Below are 14,283 nucleotides of genomic sequence, written 5' to 3' on the forward strand. Positions count from 1 at the left end.
GCCCACCCAGCAGTGCCACGCGTGTGCCCCCAGTCTGACCAGCAGTGCCACCCATACAGTCCTAGTCTCTGTCGGTGCCACACATGTGCTCCCTGTCCGTCAGTGCCATGTATGTGCTCCATGCCCATCTGGCAATGCCACGCATGTGCTCCCGGTTTGTCCATCAAGGCCACATGTGCTCCGTGCCCACCCAGCAGTGCCATGATGTGCTCCTGGTCTGTTCATGGGTGCCACACATGCTCTCTCTCTGTCCATCAGTGCCACACATATGGTCCCTGTCCTGTCCATTGGTCTCACGTGTGTGCTCCCTGTCTGTCAGTGCCACGTGTGTGCTCCTGGTCTATCCGTTGGTGCTACACACGTACTCCTGGTCTGGAGTACATACTCTAGGACCACGCATATGGTCCTAGTCTCTCCGTCAGTACCATACCTGTGCTCCCTGTCCATCAGTGCCACATGTGCTACGTGCCCACCCGGCAGTGCCACACATGTGCTCCTGGTCTGTCCATGTATGCCACACATGCATGCTCCCTGTCTGTCCATCAATGCCACACGTGGTCCCATTCTGCCCATCAGTGCCATGTGTGTGCTCCATGCCCTCCTGGCTGTGCCACACACATGCTCCTGGTCTGTCCATTGGTGCCACGCACGTGCTTCTGGTCTGTCCATCAATACCACATGTGTGCTCCCAGGCTGTCCATCAGTGCCACATGTGTTCCATGCCTAATCCAGCAGTGCCACACATGAGCTCCTGTTCTGTCCATGGGTGCAACACGTGCCCCCTGTCTGTCCATCGAATCCACACAAATGGTCCCAGTCTGTCCATCAGTCTCATGTTTGTGCTCCCTGTCCATCAGTGCCATGTGTGCTCCAGTCTGTCTGTTGGTGCCATACATATGCTCTTGGTCTGTCCATCAATGCCACGCATTGCTCCTAGTCTCTCCATCAGTGCCACATGTGTGTTCCCTGTCCATCAGCGTCACATGTGCTCAATGCCCATGTGGCAGTGCCATGCATGTGCTCCTAGTCTGTCCATCAGTTCCATGCATGTGGTCCTAGTCTCTCCATCAGTACCATACATGTGCTCCTTATCCATCAATGTCACATGGTGTGCTTCTATGCTGTCCATCAGTGCCACATGTGCTCCATGCCCACCTAGCACTGCTATGTGTGTGCTCCTGGTCTGTCCATGGGTGCCAAACATGCGTGCTCCCTGTCTGTCCCTCAGTGCCACATATATGGTCCCAATCTGTCTGTCAGTCTCACGTGTGTGCTCCCTGTCCATCATTCCCATGTGTGCTCCCAGTCTGTTTGTCGGTGCCATATGTGTGCTCCTGGTCTGTCCGTCAATGCCACATGTGTGCTCCCAGTCTGTCCGTCAGGGCCACATGTGCTCGTGTCCACCCAACAGTGCCATGCGTGTGCTCCTGGTCTGTCTATGGGTGCCACACATGTTCCCTGACCATCAGTGCCATGTATGTGCTCCATGCCCATCTGGCAGTGCCATGCGTGTGCTCCCAGTCTGTCCATCAATGCCACGCATGTGGTTCTAGTCTCTCCGTCAGTACCATACATGTGCTCCTTATCCATCAATGTCACATGGTGTGCTTCTATGCTGTCCATCAGTGCCACATGTGCTCCATGCCCACCCAGCAGTGCCACGCATGTACTCCTCGTCTGTCCATGGGTGCCACACATGCGTGCTCCCTGTCTGTCCATCAGTGCCACATGTGGTCCCAGTCTGCCCATCGGTGCCACCTGCGTGCTCCTGGTCTGTCTATTGGTGCCACACACATGCTCCTGGTCTGTCCATCAGTGCCACACATGTGCTCCTGGTCTATCTGTCAGTGCCACATGGGCTCTATGCCTGCCCGGCAGTGCCATGCTTGTGCTCTGTGCTCTGTGCATTGCCAGCAGTGCCACACATGTGCTCCATGCCCACCCGGCAGTGCCACATGCCCACTCTGTGCCAGTTTGGTGCACGTGGCAGTGGTGCATACTGAGGGCTGCCTGTGTTGCCAGCAGCAGTAGGGCTGGCATGAGGATGTAGAAGCAGGAGCTGGGAGCCTGTGGGAACCTGGAAGAGGAATTTGATGTGTCAGGGAGTTTTCTGAGGCTGGTGCTGGAGGTGCAGGGTGAAGTGGGGCCGGGGCCGGCCAGCACACAGTCAACCACAGTGCTGCACAGCTGGGGCTGGAGACAGGGGGAAAGTGAGGACACTTCACTGGCCAAAGGGCAGTTTTCTTCACTGCCCCTCACCCCGTGCCAGCCACCCTGTGCCCGTCCGACAGATCCCAGGGGTGGGAATTGAATGCTGCAGGAGCTAAGCCATGTGTTAGCCATGCCAGGGGGAATCCAGTGAAAACGGAATGGCTGTGACACTGGAGGAGCATTGAAGTTAATTATTGACACACACCATTGGAAATCATGTTGACTTTCTCTACCCCACTGGATGTCTGGACACCTCTCAAAAGATTCCCAGTGTCACTATCCAGTTGGCACTGGGCCCAACGTGACACTGTTGGAGAGGGACTTGTGGAGCGCAGAAGGTCTTCCCCAGACTGGGGCTTCTGCCCAAAGGCATGTGGTACAGGCTGCTTACAGGAACTTGCTCGTGCACTGCAGTGTTTTTGCTGACTACTAAAAATAAGATGGACATCCTTTCAAGCCTCAGCCATGGAAGCACAGCTTTCTCAGGGGACTTCCAAAAGGAGCAGCTGGGGAAATGGCAGAACAAAGAAGGATATTCTGCACCACTGGGGCTCGGTGGGCAACTTTCTTGCAAAGACTTTGTGGATGAAGCCAGGCTCAGCTCCTAGCCTGCTACAGCAGTGGGCACCCTGCCTGCAGAGCGTGAAGCGGTGACCGGCTGAGCTTGGTGTCCAGCACCAGCTGGCACGTGGGGTGGCTGTGGCTGGGGTGGCATTTCCTATGAGAAGCCTGTGAACAGGCTTTGGAGGAGGGGTGGTGGCAGCTGGCTGTCTGGGAGTGCCAGGGAAGCACTCACCGCTGGAGTCCAGCTGCACTGCAGGAGGTGTTGAGTGAGGAAGAGAGTGGAAGGACACTTTGCTTTTGCGGAGTAGCTCTACCCAGGGGTGGGGTTGCCTTTTTCACCATGGTCAGACCTCCTGGCTGACGTAGTTGCTGATTTCCCCACCTTGCAGTTCAGCTGCTTGGGAGCCAAGGGGAAAGGGAGTGTCCTCTCGCACCACTGTAAGCATCGACAGAAGCCTTCTCCTACCTCAGCCCACCCATTTGAAGCTGGCATAGGAGTCTGCACATCCACTGAACCTGGATATTTTCACGTGAATGGCACCAGTTGGAGTTTTTTCACTGCCAAATCCCGATGACCATCAAACGTTACGTCTGTCAGCGCAAAGCAGACTGAGAAGCATTACTATTTCCGTAAATGAACAGACACCCCTTCCTGGCGTGAATGGCACTTTGCAGAGTAAGGCATCAGCCGAAGGGCCTGGGTCTCTCCCAGAAAAGGGGAAGGAACTGGCAGAGGGGAGCTCAGGGCGGGGTGAGGGGCCGTGCGTGGTGGATGGTCGGGCAGAGGCTCCCTGAGCCCACTCACCGACGGCACTTTGTTTGGGTGGACTCGTGCGTGGCATGGGGTGAGCCAGTTGCTCCAGCCACATGGTAGGCATGCCTGGTGGGACGGAAGGACTTTAGCCATCTTCTCTCTGGTGGTGACTGTCCTCTGTAGAAAATTGCTGGAAAGTGCAGGATTTCCAGTGAATGACCTTAGTCTGGTGTACAGCACTCACTGGGCTTGTCTTTGCTTTGCAGTCCTCTAGATGTGGTGAGCTATGTCCTGCTAGCCTTTCCCTTGGCTAGGTCTCTCGCCTGCCTTCCACCTGATTTGGTTTGTTAATAGTTGTAGTTAAACACCTTGTCTGCTCTTTGGTGTGAGTCTGTCTAGTCTTTCCACTAAGGTTTGAGGGCCCACCTAGAGCACGATACAGAGGGTCACTCTGGAGAGCATGGGCAGGAGTTTTCCCAGCTTGGGAAGGCAAGGCCAGCCAAACCAAGAGCTGTTATCCTCCGAGCAGGGATTTTGGGAAGACCACTCACACATGGGCCGAGTGTTCAGATCAATATTTTAGGTCCCAACCCAGCACAGATCCAACAAGGGTTTAACTTGTGGTGCATGAGCAATCTCATGACATGCTGGATTAGAATTAGCGTGATATCGAGGCAACTCTTGTCCTTAAAGATAGGGGCAAGAAAAAAAAGTGGAAGTGTTTGGTGGCACTGGACCTTAAACTGTCGGTTCTGGATGACAGATGCTGGGTGGTGTTCAGCACAGGGTGCCTGCTGCAGGCGTTTTTATAGACAAGCACGTGATAGCCCCAGGTCCATTGCTATTTATACTATATAAATAAAAGTTGGTCTTAGTAAATTCCAACAAATATAAACCAGACACTGTACATTATACCGCATTTTTGTAACATTTTTTTCAGGTGGGGGTACCCCAGACCCTGGACTGTTGTACTGGCTTGTGATTATTCTTTCACAGACATAAAACCAAGGAAATCAGGAATTAGCAATCGTAATACCTAGAAAATATTTAATTGGAAATATCAGGGCAGCTTTGCTGAGATGGGAGCTGAAGAGGGAAGGCTGTGGTGCCTCTAGCATGGTGAGTGTCCAGAGAGAGTACATGGTGTGTGCAGAGTTCTCTTCTCAAGGTACAAGAAAAAGGGACGATCAACAAAAGCAGGACTCATCCAAACTGATTAAAGCAGATCATTTTACCCATCTTACAGCTAACTGGTGGAATTTATCACCACAGCAAGTGATTTGCATATGCAAAAGAGCTGTGTGCCTCTTTGGAGGAGGAACACCTGGGAAGGTATGGTTTTAAGAAAGCAAAGGGCAAGATAAGCACTCATGCTTTAGGGGATAAGTCTGAAACTGATGGTCAGGAGTGAGAAAGATGCTTCCTTTGCGGATATTTCCTTCCCTGTTTTTTTGCCGTAGCACATGGGCCTTCTTCTGAAGTGTCTGGTGCTCATCAGGGCAGGGGCAGAACAGAGGGACTGATCCAGCTCAGCCATGCTTCCATGTTCCCTGTTCCTGCAGCCATCCTCTTCAGCAGTGACAGCAGCCAGTCCTCACCCTGCACCCAGCACCAGGAGCACAGCGAGCCCTCAGCCTCTGCTGCAGACTTCTGCTCCTTCTGCAAGAGCCTGGCTCATGCCTTGGGGGTGCAGGGTGGTGGGAGAGCTGGGTGTGGGCGGGTGGGAGCGGGGACCCCCGAGGCTGCCTGCTGATGGGAGGTGGCAGTGGTGGACACTTCCCAGCCCTCACCCTTGACACCCCCCCAGTTACATTTACAGCTTACATGGGAAAGTGATGACTGGAAAGTACCCTTCTCCTCCAAGCTGTTTTAAATGTAATATATCGGCTGGAAATGAAGGCAGCCAAATACCATGTAAAAAGTTGTGTGTGGCAGGCCAGCAGCCGGTGCCCCCCAGCTCCTAGCTGAAGAAGGTGCTGTGCCTGTGGGGGCTGCAGTGTGCCCAGCTACGCTGGTTCTCTTGGTTGGCATCTGGGACCCAAACTGGAACCATTTACCAAAAGCCCTGAATGCTGCTGGGTGGGATAAGAGAGTCAGGCAGAGGGGTGGGCGCAAGGGGACCAAACCCGTCAGGGGACGTAGCCTGGTTCCAAGCAGCGCCAAGTGAGCTCAGGAGTTAATGACCATCACTTCTGCTGGCAAGCTGGGAGTGCTTCCTTGGGAGAGGCTAGAGGAATGTTGAGGTACTTATGGGATCACTACGGATGATGAGTGTTTGGCTCTCGTAATTTCAGTTGTTCAAAGCCGGACAGCCAATGTTACCTGGGCATCTAGACTGCTGCTGCAGTCAATGCGTGATGATGAGCACCTCCAGAAACCGTTCATCCCAGTGCTTTAAATGCTTACCATGGAGTGAGATGAATCATTTGCTGGAGCTGTCTTATTCTTTCCATCAAACACAAAGGGAGCCCCTGTGTCTCCACAGCCTGTGTCTGAGACGTTCCCATACCCAAGGCTGGGTGGGAGAGCTGTGATCCACCAACAGTATGGTTGTGATCCACCAACAGTATGCCTGTGATCCACCAGCGGTGCAGCTGTGATCCACCAATGGGAGAGCTATCATCCATCAACGGGATGCAGTCAAGAAAAAGGGGAATGATCCCAAGTTGTCTGGGAGAGTTGTTTCGAGAGAGGTGCAGAGAAGTATGAAGGCTGTGGTGAAGCTCCAGGCTGCTGTCTGGTTCTGGTTCACCATATTGAGAGAATTTAGCCTGAAACTAGTGCAGGGAGAGTTTGCTGGATTGTTCAGGAGAAAGGAGAGTGTCTTACAGAGATGACTCAGCTCACTGATCTCAGCAAAACGAATGCTGAGAGAAGGCGCATTTGTGGACAATCAAGAGAGAGACACCAGGGAGGGACACGGGCTAAACCCCAGCACCACCTCAGCACAAGAGCGAGTGGGAATAAACGGACTATGTACAAACCCACACTGGAAATGAGGAGATGCTGACCAAGCACTGGAGCCATCGGTCTCTACAGGAGTGATCCCAGAGGAGAACTGGGGAGAGAACCTGGCTGCTGCAAACACAGAGCTTGGTCAGGTTGTGCATGACCTGGCACGGTGTGGCTGCCTCTTGCAGCAGGGACTGTGCACCATCTAAGGTCACTTAGGGCTCTCTGTCCCCAAAGTGAGAAATCAGTTTTAATTCTCCTATAGTTTTTGCTAATTCTGAACCTAAACAATGCAATTTTTCCAGGTAGAATTATTCTTGACTTTAATCAAAACCTAATTTAGATCCAGATCAGATAGTAAGTCAGAGCAGCTAAGGGTAGTCAGCAAAGAACACGAATTCCTTCTGGAGCCCATTGGATTTCTGTCCCCGTCACAGCACTAAAACATGATGTGGTGTGGCTTTTGCTTGGGAGAGAAGCCTGGTACTGACACAGGCAGAGGAGCTGGAGTAACAAATTGAACGGAGATTTGTGGAAATAATAGACTTTTTGCCACCTTCTTATTCTGTCTCCAGTGTGGCTTCAGAGGGCTGGGAATCAAACCACGTGGATGCTCAACTGATGTGCTTGGGGGGAAAACCACAGAAGGAGAGCAGTCGCCTGAGTGCTGTGGTGAGGACCGAAATACCCACCAGCTGCCAGGGTTGTGTGGGAGCCCGGGACAGGAACAGCCAGGGAGCTGCAGATCAGGACTGAGCTACATTTCCAGAGCTGCGTGGGGAAGGCTGATGGCACCTGCCCACATCCTCTGCGACTGCACATGATGCCACGTCTCCCTCAGTTTCAGGATCAGCAAATTTACCCTTCCATGCATTTTTTTTCTTCTTTTTTTTTTCTTCTGGAGAAAGAAGAAAAAACCCAACTGGGGGATCACAGATTTCCAGAGTAGGCTGTGCTGGCATGGTACAAGCTGTCACCAGGCAAGGCTGGAGGGGATGGGATGCCCTCTGCAAGCTGGAGTTCTCATTGTCTGTGTGGCAGACGACAAGAAGGGAAGTTATGTGAACCAAAAATAGTCTTACAGTTTGGGAAGTGAAACTGTGTTCCTGTGACCTTTCACACTTGTGCTTATGTGCAGGGCAGTGGGTTGTCTTGCTCTGCCAGCCAAGAGGAGGGTTCTCTTCTTTCTTCCAGGTGTGATCCATCCCTCCCAGCACATCTGCTCGGGCTGTCCTCCCTCGGTCCCATCATTCTCCTTTGAAATCCTCACTGTGGATGCACTCCAGAAGCATCTGCAGCTGCAAACATCTGGATGGGGCTTTCCCATGAGCCTGTTTACACTGCTCTGAGGTCGAGGGATTGCTCTGGGCTCTGAGGAATCCCCGCTGCCTCTGCAGGACCTCCTGGCCAGGGTGGGCATCTCCCATCCTTTCAGAAGGGAACTGCAGAGTGGGGGTCTGGCCTTTAGCTTAAAACATGAAAATGCTACTGCTTGAAGGAATGGCTGGCTGGTGGGGACGGGAGGCACAACAGAAACCTTGTGCCTGTGGGGGGTCTGGCTGCTCATCCAGGCCCCCAAGAGAAGCTGGGTTTATATTTTCAATGTGCTGGTGGGCACAAGGACCCTTGTGATGATATTTCTGGGTGGGATTTAATGGACTCAGGCTGAATCCTGGAAACCTGTGCAGCAGCGGGATAATGAAACACCAGCTATTCTTCAGTCTGGCTGCATCCCGCCTCCAAATACTTTTAAAGGCTTTGACACAGCTGTTAACTTTGCACTGGATGCTCATCCATGTGGTGCATCCAGCCCCTTCCCTGCCCAGCTGGGTGCCTGGCATGGTCTGTGTTGCGGCCGCTGTGTGGGTGCTGGCTGCAGAGAGCTGTGTGGGTGCTGGCTGCAGAGAGCATGCTGCTTGCAGCCGTCCCTGAACAGGTTCCCCAGTGCTGTACATCTCCAAAGGCTCATTACCACCAGGCCCAGAGGGCCTCGCCTGCAGCATCGTCCCTAGGAGGTGCTGAGCATGAGCAGGGCTCGTTACCCGGACAGGACCAGCAGCACTGGGGCACTTGGCAGAGCCAGGCCACCAGCCTGCCAGGATGCCGCTGCTTTCGTTCAACTTTTTGTGTCAGACAGTGGCTGAGGGAGCACTGGGGCAATTTCTCTCGATTTTATCTGGTGTGTGTGTGGCTGGATTGTTGCCCAATTTCCTAGAATTTTCTCAGGGATCTTGAAGTCTGGTCTGGTCCCGGAATAAAGTGGATTCTGTGGCATCCTGGGGCTGAAGGGGTTAATTTTTGTGCTTCTCTCCCCAGCTCGCTGTGGACTCTGGCTGGGACAGAACATCTGTCTGTTGCTATGGCTGCAGTACACTTGAAGGGGATGACTGGATAATTATTGCAAACATCCATCCTGCCTGATGTGCTCCGGGACCCTCCCTGCCCAAACGCAGGGGTAGCGGCCGCTGTTGGGGCACAACTTCAGTCCCAGGGATCCTACCTAGGGATGACTCGTTGGCAGCACCTTTTCATTTGCATAATTAATGAGGCCGAGGCTGCAGGGCTCCTGGGAAATCCAACGCAGAGCAGCAGAGATGAAATGGCACAGAGGGCTCCAGCCTTCTCTGTGGCTCGTTAGGGCTCTGCTTGCTGATAACACCCTGCCTTGGAGCTACAGGGGAGTTCTTCTCCCATTTCCATTAAATTACCACCCACTTCTATCTGAACAGATTGCTCTGGGCCCAATCCTGCGATACCTCCTGCCAGGCACAGGCTCCAGGCCTGTCTGCTGACAAGCAGGATCCGGCCGGTGCGGCAGTGGGGCACACGCGTCCCTGGTGCAAACCCCAGGGGCCATCCGCTCCGCTCAGAGCTGCAAGCTCCTGGGTCTGGGTCATGGCGTGGACCCAGGGCTTCCACTGCTTCAGCCCATGGGCAGGCTGCTGCCTGCAGCCGTGGCTGCTGCTGGCAGTGCTGCCTGGGCTCCCTGCCTGCGCTGCCACCGCCTGCAGCTCGGCGACTTGCTGGATCAAGCTGTGCACGCTACTCACCCCTGCAGCGCCTGGGCACCGTTCTGTGCGTGCAGCCACAGTGCTGGGTGACCGGCTGGTACATCCCCCGGGCACTGCTGGGGAAAGGTGGGTGGTTGCTCTGCAGTGTGAGCCTGCCCGCTGGTGCTGGTCCCCAGTGCATGAGCAGCACTGGTGGATCCCGCTGCCAGCCACTGCCCGGTGATCCATCCGGGATCCCCAGCCTCACCTTGTGGCTGCATGTGCTTTCCCAGCAGTGCCCGTCTCCCTAACCCCAGCATGTCCCAGCAGCTCCCTCCTCTGTTCCTGGGAGCCAGCCTGCCCCTTTGCCTGCCCGAAACACCCACATCCCCTTTGTTCCTGGTGTTGCCGCTGTTCTTATGCCCACTGGCATTTAACCCTGCCCTGGAGCTAACTCTGGGGGTGTTCAGAAATCCAGATCCAGCTCTGTGTCCTGTGAATTGTCCCTGTTTCAGCAAGTCCCACCTCTGAATTAATAGAGCAAAAAAATAATGCAGAAGTTCCCCATCTGATCAGACAGTGCTGTACTCTGCTTAACTATGAACTTCAGTGCATCCCTTGTACATTTCTTTCTGTTTATCAACATGTGGTAGGGTAGGAAGTCCAAGTGGAGCTGGGACCACAACGAGCATGGACCTTCACAGCCACTGGCCAACAAACCACATCGCAGCTGGGACCCTCTACCGGGACCGCACTCACTGCACCTATGTCTAGGTAGGCTGTGCAGGACAAGGCCGCCCCTTGCTTTTTCTGTTCTCTGTAACACTGGCAATAAATAATAAGATTTTCATATGGAACTTTGCATCTGCAGAGCACCCAGGAAGCACTCGTTGACGCGGAGCATTTCCAGAGGCTGAGCACCTTGCTGGAGGCTGGTGGCAGGTAAGGATAGGGCCCAAATCTCCATCAGTGCTGCCTCTTTAAACAAGGGAAGAGGATAGCACAGAGCACTGTGGGCTACTCCTGGGTGCTGTTTGATCCTTATCATCCCTACATTTTTGTGTATGATTCAATAAACTCCTTTGCTTGCACAACTTACTTGATTCTCATCAGCATGACTCAGGTGCAAATGATCCGTTCACATTAGCAAGTGTCAGAGTTGAGCCCCATGGCTACAAAACCTTCAAGAGATGCGAAGTTTGATTCAGTCAACCTGGAGCTTCCCTCTCTGAGGCCTTTCAGAGGGAATGGGGCAAAAGAGGCTGGCAGGGTGGGTAGGTACCACACTGGCTCTGTGAGGGGTGCTCCCAGGCACGGCTGAGGCTGGCATCTGCTTGCTAAACCTGCACAAGATCTATTAGAGTCTGGGGGGGGGCTCCTGGAGCCCCTCTTCCCCCAGCAGCTCATCTGAGGGAGCTCTGGGATCTGCTGTTCTGGGTCAAGCCCCAGCCTCAGGCAGCCAGGGCAGCCTGGGCACTTGGAGGGCTCTGCACATCTGCTCCAGAGCTGACTGCAGGGGAACCACAGGCACTCAGCACCTCTGAAAGCCCAGCCATCGAGCTGCCCAGCTCTGCTTGCAGGTATCTCACTTCTAGGTGCCTGTGTTTGGAGATGACTTGCCTGAAAACACACAGGGCATCTGTGAGCTGCAGGTCTTTGGGAGGATCCAGGCAGGAGGATTGGTGTGGCAGGCAGATGCCACTTTTTGCTCACGAGAAGCTCCTACATCCATGGTGTCCTGGAGCTGTGGGTAAGCTTCTCCTCTGGCCCCAGGGCTGCAGGGGCTTTAGAAGACAAGCTCTCTCCATCTTCTGCTCCTATATGTAATTCTGGGGGAAGGGCAGAAGGACATGCACTGTCCTGTGGCAAAGTGCAGGGCATTACCTCCTGACAGTGCCCCAGTGCCAGTCCAGCGGTGACTGCCATGTCCCTAGCCCAGCTCGTAGAGGAAGAAGAGCTCTTGGGGACAGCTTTGGTTTCCATGCTTCCCAAATCTACAGGCAGGGAGGAGGGTAAGTCACTACAAAGCCAGGGCTGAAACGCGGAGCTGTGCCCCGCAGCCTGGGGAGTGGGGCACTGTCTGCAGGGTAAGGAGCGGGTGCAGTGCTCCCCCAAAGGCAGTCCTGGCCTGGAGCTCGAGATGGGGACTGGCATGGGGATGGAGGCTTGCCATCTCCCCTACCTCCTGGGCTTGGCCCCGTTTCCAACGTGTCTTGGCACCATATGGTGCTTGCTTTATTTGTTCTCCTGTGACTTGGGAAGGAGGGCAGTGTTTCATTGTCTGGCAGAGGAGGTGGGACGCAGGCACAGGAACATGCCCATGTCCCATGGGATCACCGCCTGAGCCAGGCGCTCTGCATCTTGCCTGAGTTGCAGGTCAGTGTCCTCATCCCTGTGCAGCCCTTTGCTCAGGGGGGGCTTCCCCAGAGATTCACCCACCCACGTGGCTTCAGAGCTGAACCAGCACCGTGTGCGCGGGAGCATCCTAGTGCGGAGCATGACCGACCCGCAACGGGACGCTGCCTGGTAGGAGGAAAACGTGGCAGTGCTGCTACTGACTCATCAGAGCACAGGCAGCGATTCTGCGACAGCGATGCCGGGCTTGCCCAGCACCAAAAAGTGACAGCACGCTCCACCCACCCGGGCTTGCGGGGAGCGGGAGCCTGCTCCGCATGCCCGCTGTCTGGAGGAGCTGCTATTCTGCGCACATCTCCCCGTCCTGCTCCCTGGCATCCCAAACCTCAGCCTCCAGCCTCCCCTGCCGCCCCCGCGCTGCCTGCGGCCCTGCCTCTCCCTCCCCCGCGCCGCTCAGGGCTCGGCTCGCTCCCACTGAACCCCGGGGATGGATGGGGGAGGAAGGCTGCCTCGGAGGCTCAGAGGCCCAGCCCTGCCAGATTTGCATATTTTTCACTGGTCCCTAAACAAGACATCTCTCAGGGGAAATAAATGCATCATCTTCAGTCCCCGAGGGTGCTGCGTGCTGGGACAGCAGCCGTGGCTGGTGGAGGGGCCACGGTCCCAGCACCCACTGTGGCCTCGTCTCGGGCACAGCCCTGGCCAGCATGGTGCCATCGCTGCTCGAGCAGGAGAAGCGGTTTTTCTCGGTGGTTTCTAAACTCACGGGCTTAAATGCTGCTGACCTGGGACCAGGTCCCGTCCCTCTTCGCTCACGGGAGGAGTCCTGGAGGCAGCCAGGCTGCAGCCGCCTGCACAAACCTGGACATTTTTTTTTTTCACTCGAATTTCCAGCATGTCCCTCCTCTCGTGTATAATTTAGTCGAATGAAAAGAAGCCGTGCGAGGAGGGGAAGAGGATGGGGAAACTTGCAAAGTCAGCCATGGAGAGGGAATCTGTGTCAGAAAGCATTACAAAGGGAGCTGGGGGATTGGCTCCAGTTGCTTCCAGTTGCTGTTTGTTCGTGCCAACCCCTTAGGAGATTGCCCAGTGCAACGCGCGGCTCTTTCTTTCCCTGCGTCCCTCTCTCCTTTTATTGCACTGCAGACTCCGGCTGGGACAGCCCATCGCTGTTGCTATGGCTGCAGCATGCGGGGGGGGTGGTGGGGGTGGTGGGGGGTGTCGGCCGGATAATAATCGCCGGAGAGCATCTCTGCATCCCCCTCCTGCCAGCCGTGCGGCTGCCCGGCCCCCGGCCCCGCAGCCCAGCGCCGCTCGGGAACCGGCTCCGGCTCCTGCCCCGGCAAAAGCCGCAGAGCGGATCCTGCACCCCCGGGATTAGCCGGGGCCGTGCACGCGCTGCCCGCGCCCGCGGCAGGGGGAGGAGGAGGAGGAGGAGGAGGAGGAGGAGGAGAGCAGGGCAGCTCCGGGCTGGGCAGCAGCCAGCGGCCCCGGGGAGGGCCGGGAGGGGCGGCGGGCAGGTAGGGCGGGCAGCGCGGCGGGGGGGGGCCTGGCGGGAGGTGGGGGGGCCGGGGCCGCCGCCCCTCCCCGGGGAGCGGAGCGGAGCGGAGTGCAGCTGATCCCTGGCCCCGGCGCGCAGCTGATCCGCCACCGCCCCCCCGCCAGCTGCCGCAGCGTGGGCAGCCGCCGGCACCGCGCAGCCCGGCCCGGCCCGGCGCGGGGGTCCGTGGGGCGGGGGGCGGCGGGGCCGCGGGACGGTGCCCGCTGTGCGCGGGGGCGCGCTGGGTCCCTCCTGCGGCCGGAGCCCGGCGGGGCGGGAACGGGGGCGAGCGGGGGCGGCAGCCCCCCACCCGCAGCCCGGCAGCCCCTGACCCGCAGCCCGGCTGCCCCCTACCCACAGCCCGGCAGCCGCGGCCGGGAGCGCGGGAGCCCGGCGGGGTGGGGGCGGGGGGCTGAGGGGAGCAGGCTCCTGCCCAGTGAGGGGAGGCAGCTGCCTCCAGCTCCGCCAGCTGCACGGCCGCGGCTCTGCCAGGCTGTGCCTGCCTGCAGAGGGGCTGCTCGGCAGCAGCCGTGGCACCGGCCCCGCCGCCGCGGGGGTTTGGGGAGGGTCACAGAGCCGCGGAGGCTGGGAAAGAGCTTTAAGATCATCGAGTCCAACCGCTAACCCGGCACTGCCAAGCCCACCGCTGCACCGTGTCCCTCAGCACCGCGTCAACGTGGGGTTTGACACCTCCGGGGGTGCTGGAAGCTGCAGGCTGCAGGGACGGTGCATCCCCCAAGCTGCGATACTGGCAGGGTGGGAGGCAGCCGCACACCGAGCTCTGTCCCAGGGGGCTTGGGCCAGGCCAGCCCCCGCTGCGGGAGCCATCCACGCTGCACCGCACACCCACGGCTGTCACAGGGCCAGGCTGTGGCATGCGGTGCTGTCCCTGCCATGGGGACGCTGTGCCCACCCAG

The sequence above is a fragment of the Falco punctatus genome (genome assembly GCF_963210335.1).
Source record: "Falco punctatus genome assembly, chromosome: 10".
NCBI classification, from domain to species: Eukaryota; Metazoa; Chordata; class Aves; order Falconiformes; family Falconidae; genus Falco; species Falco punctatus.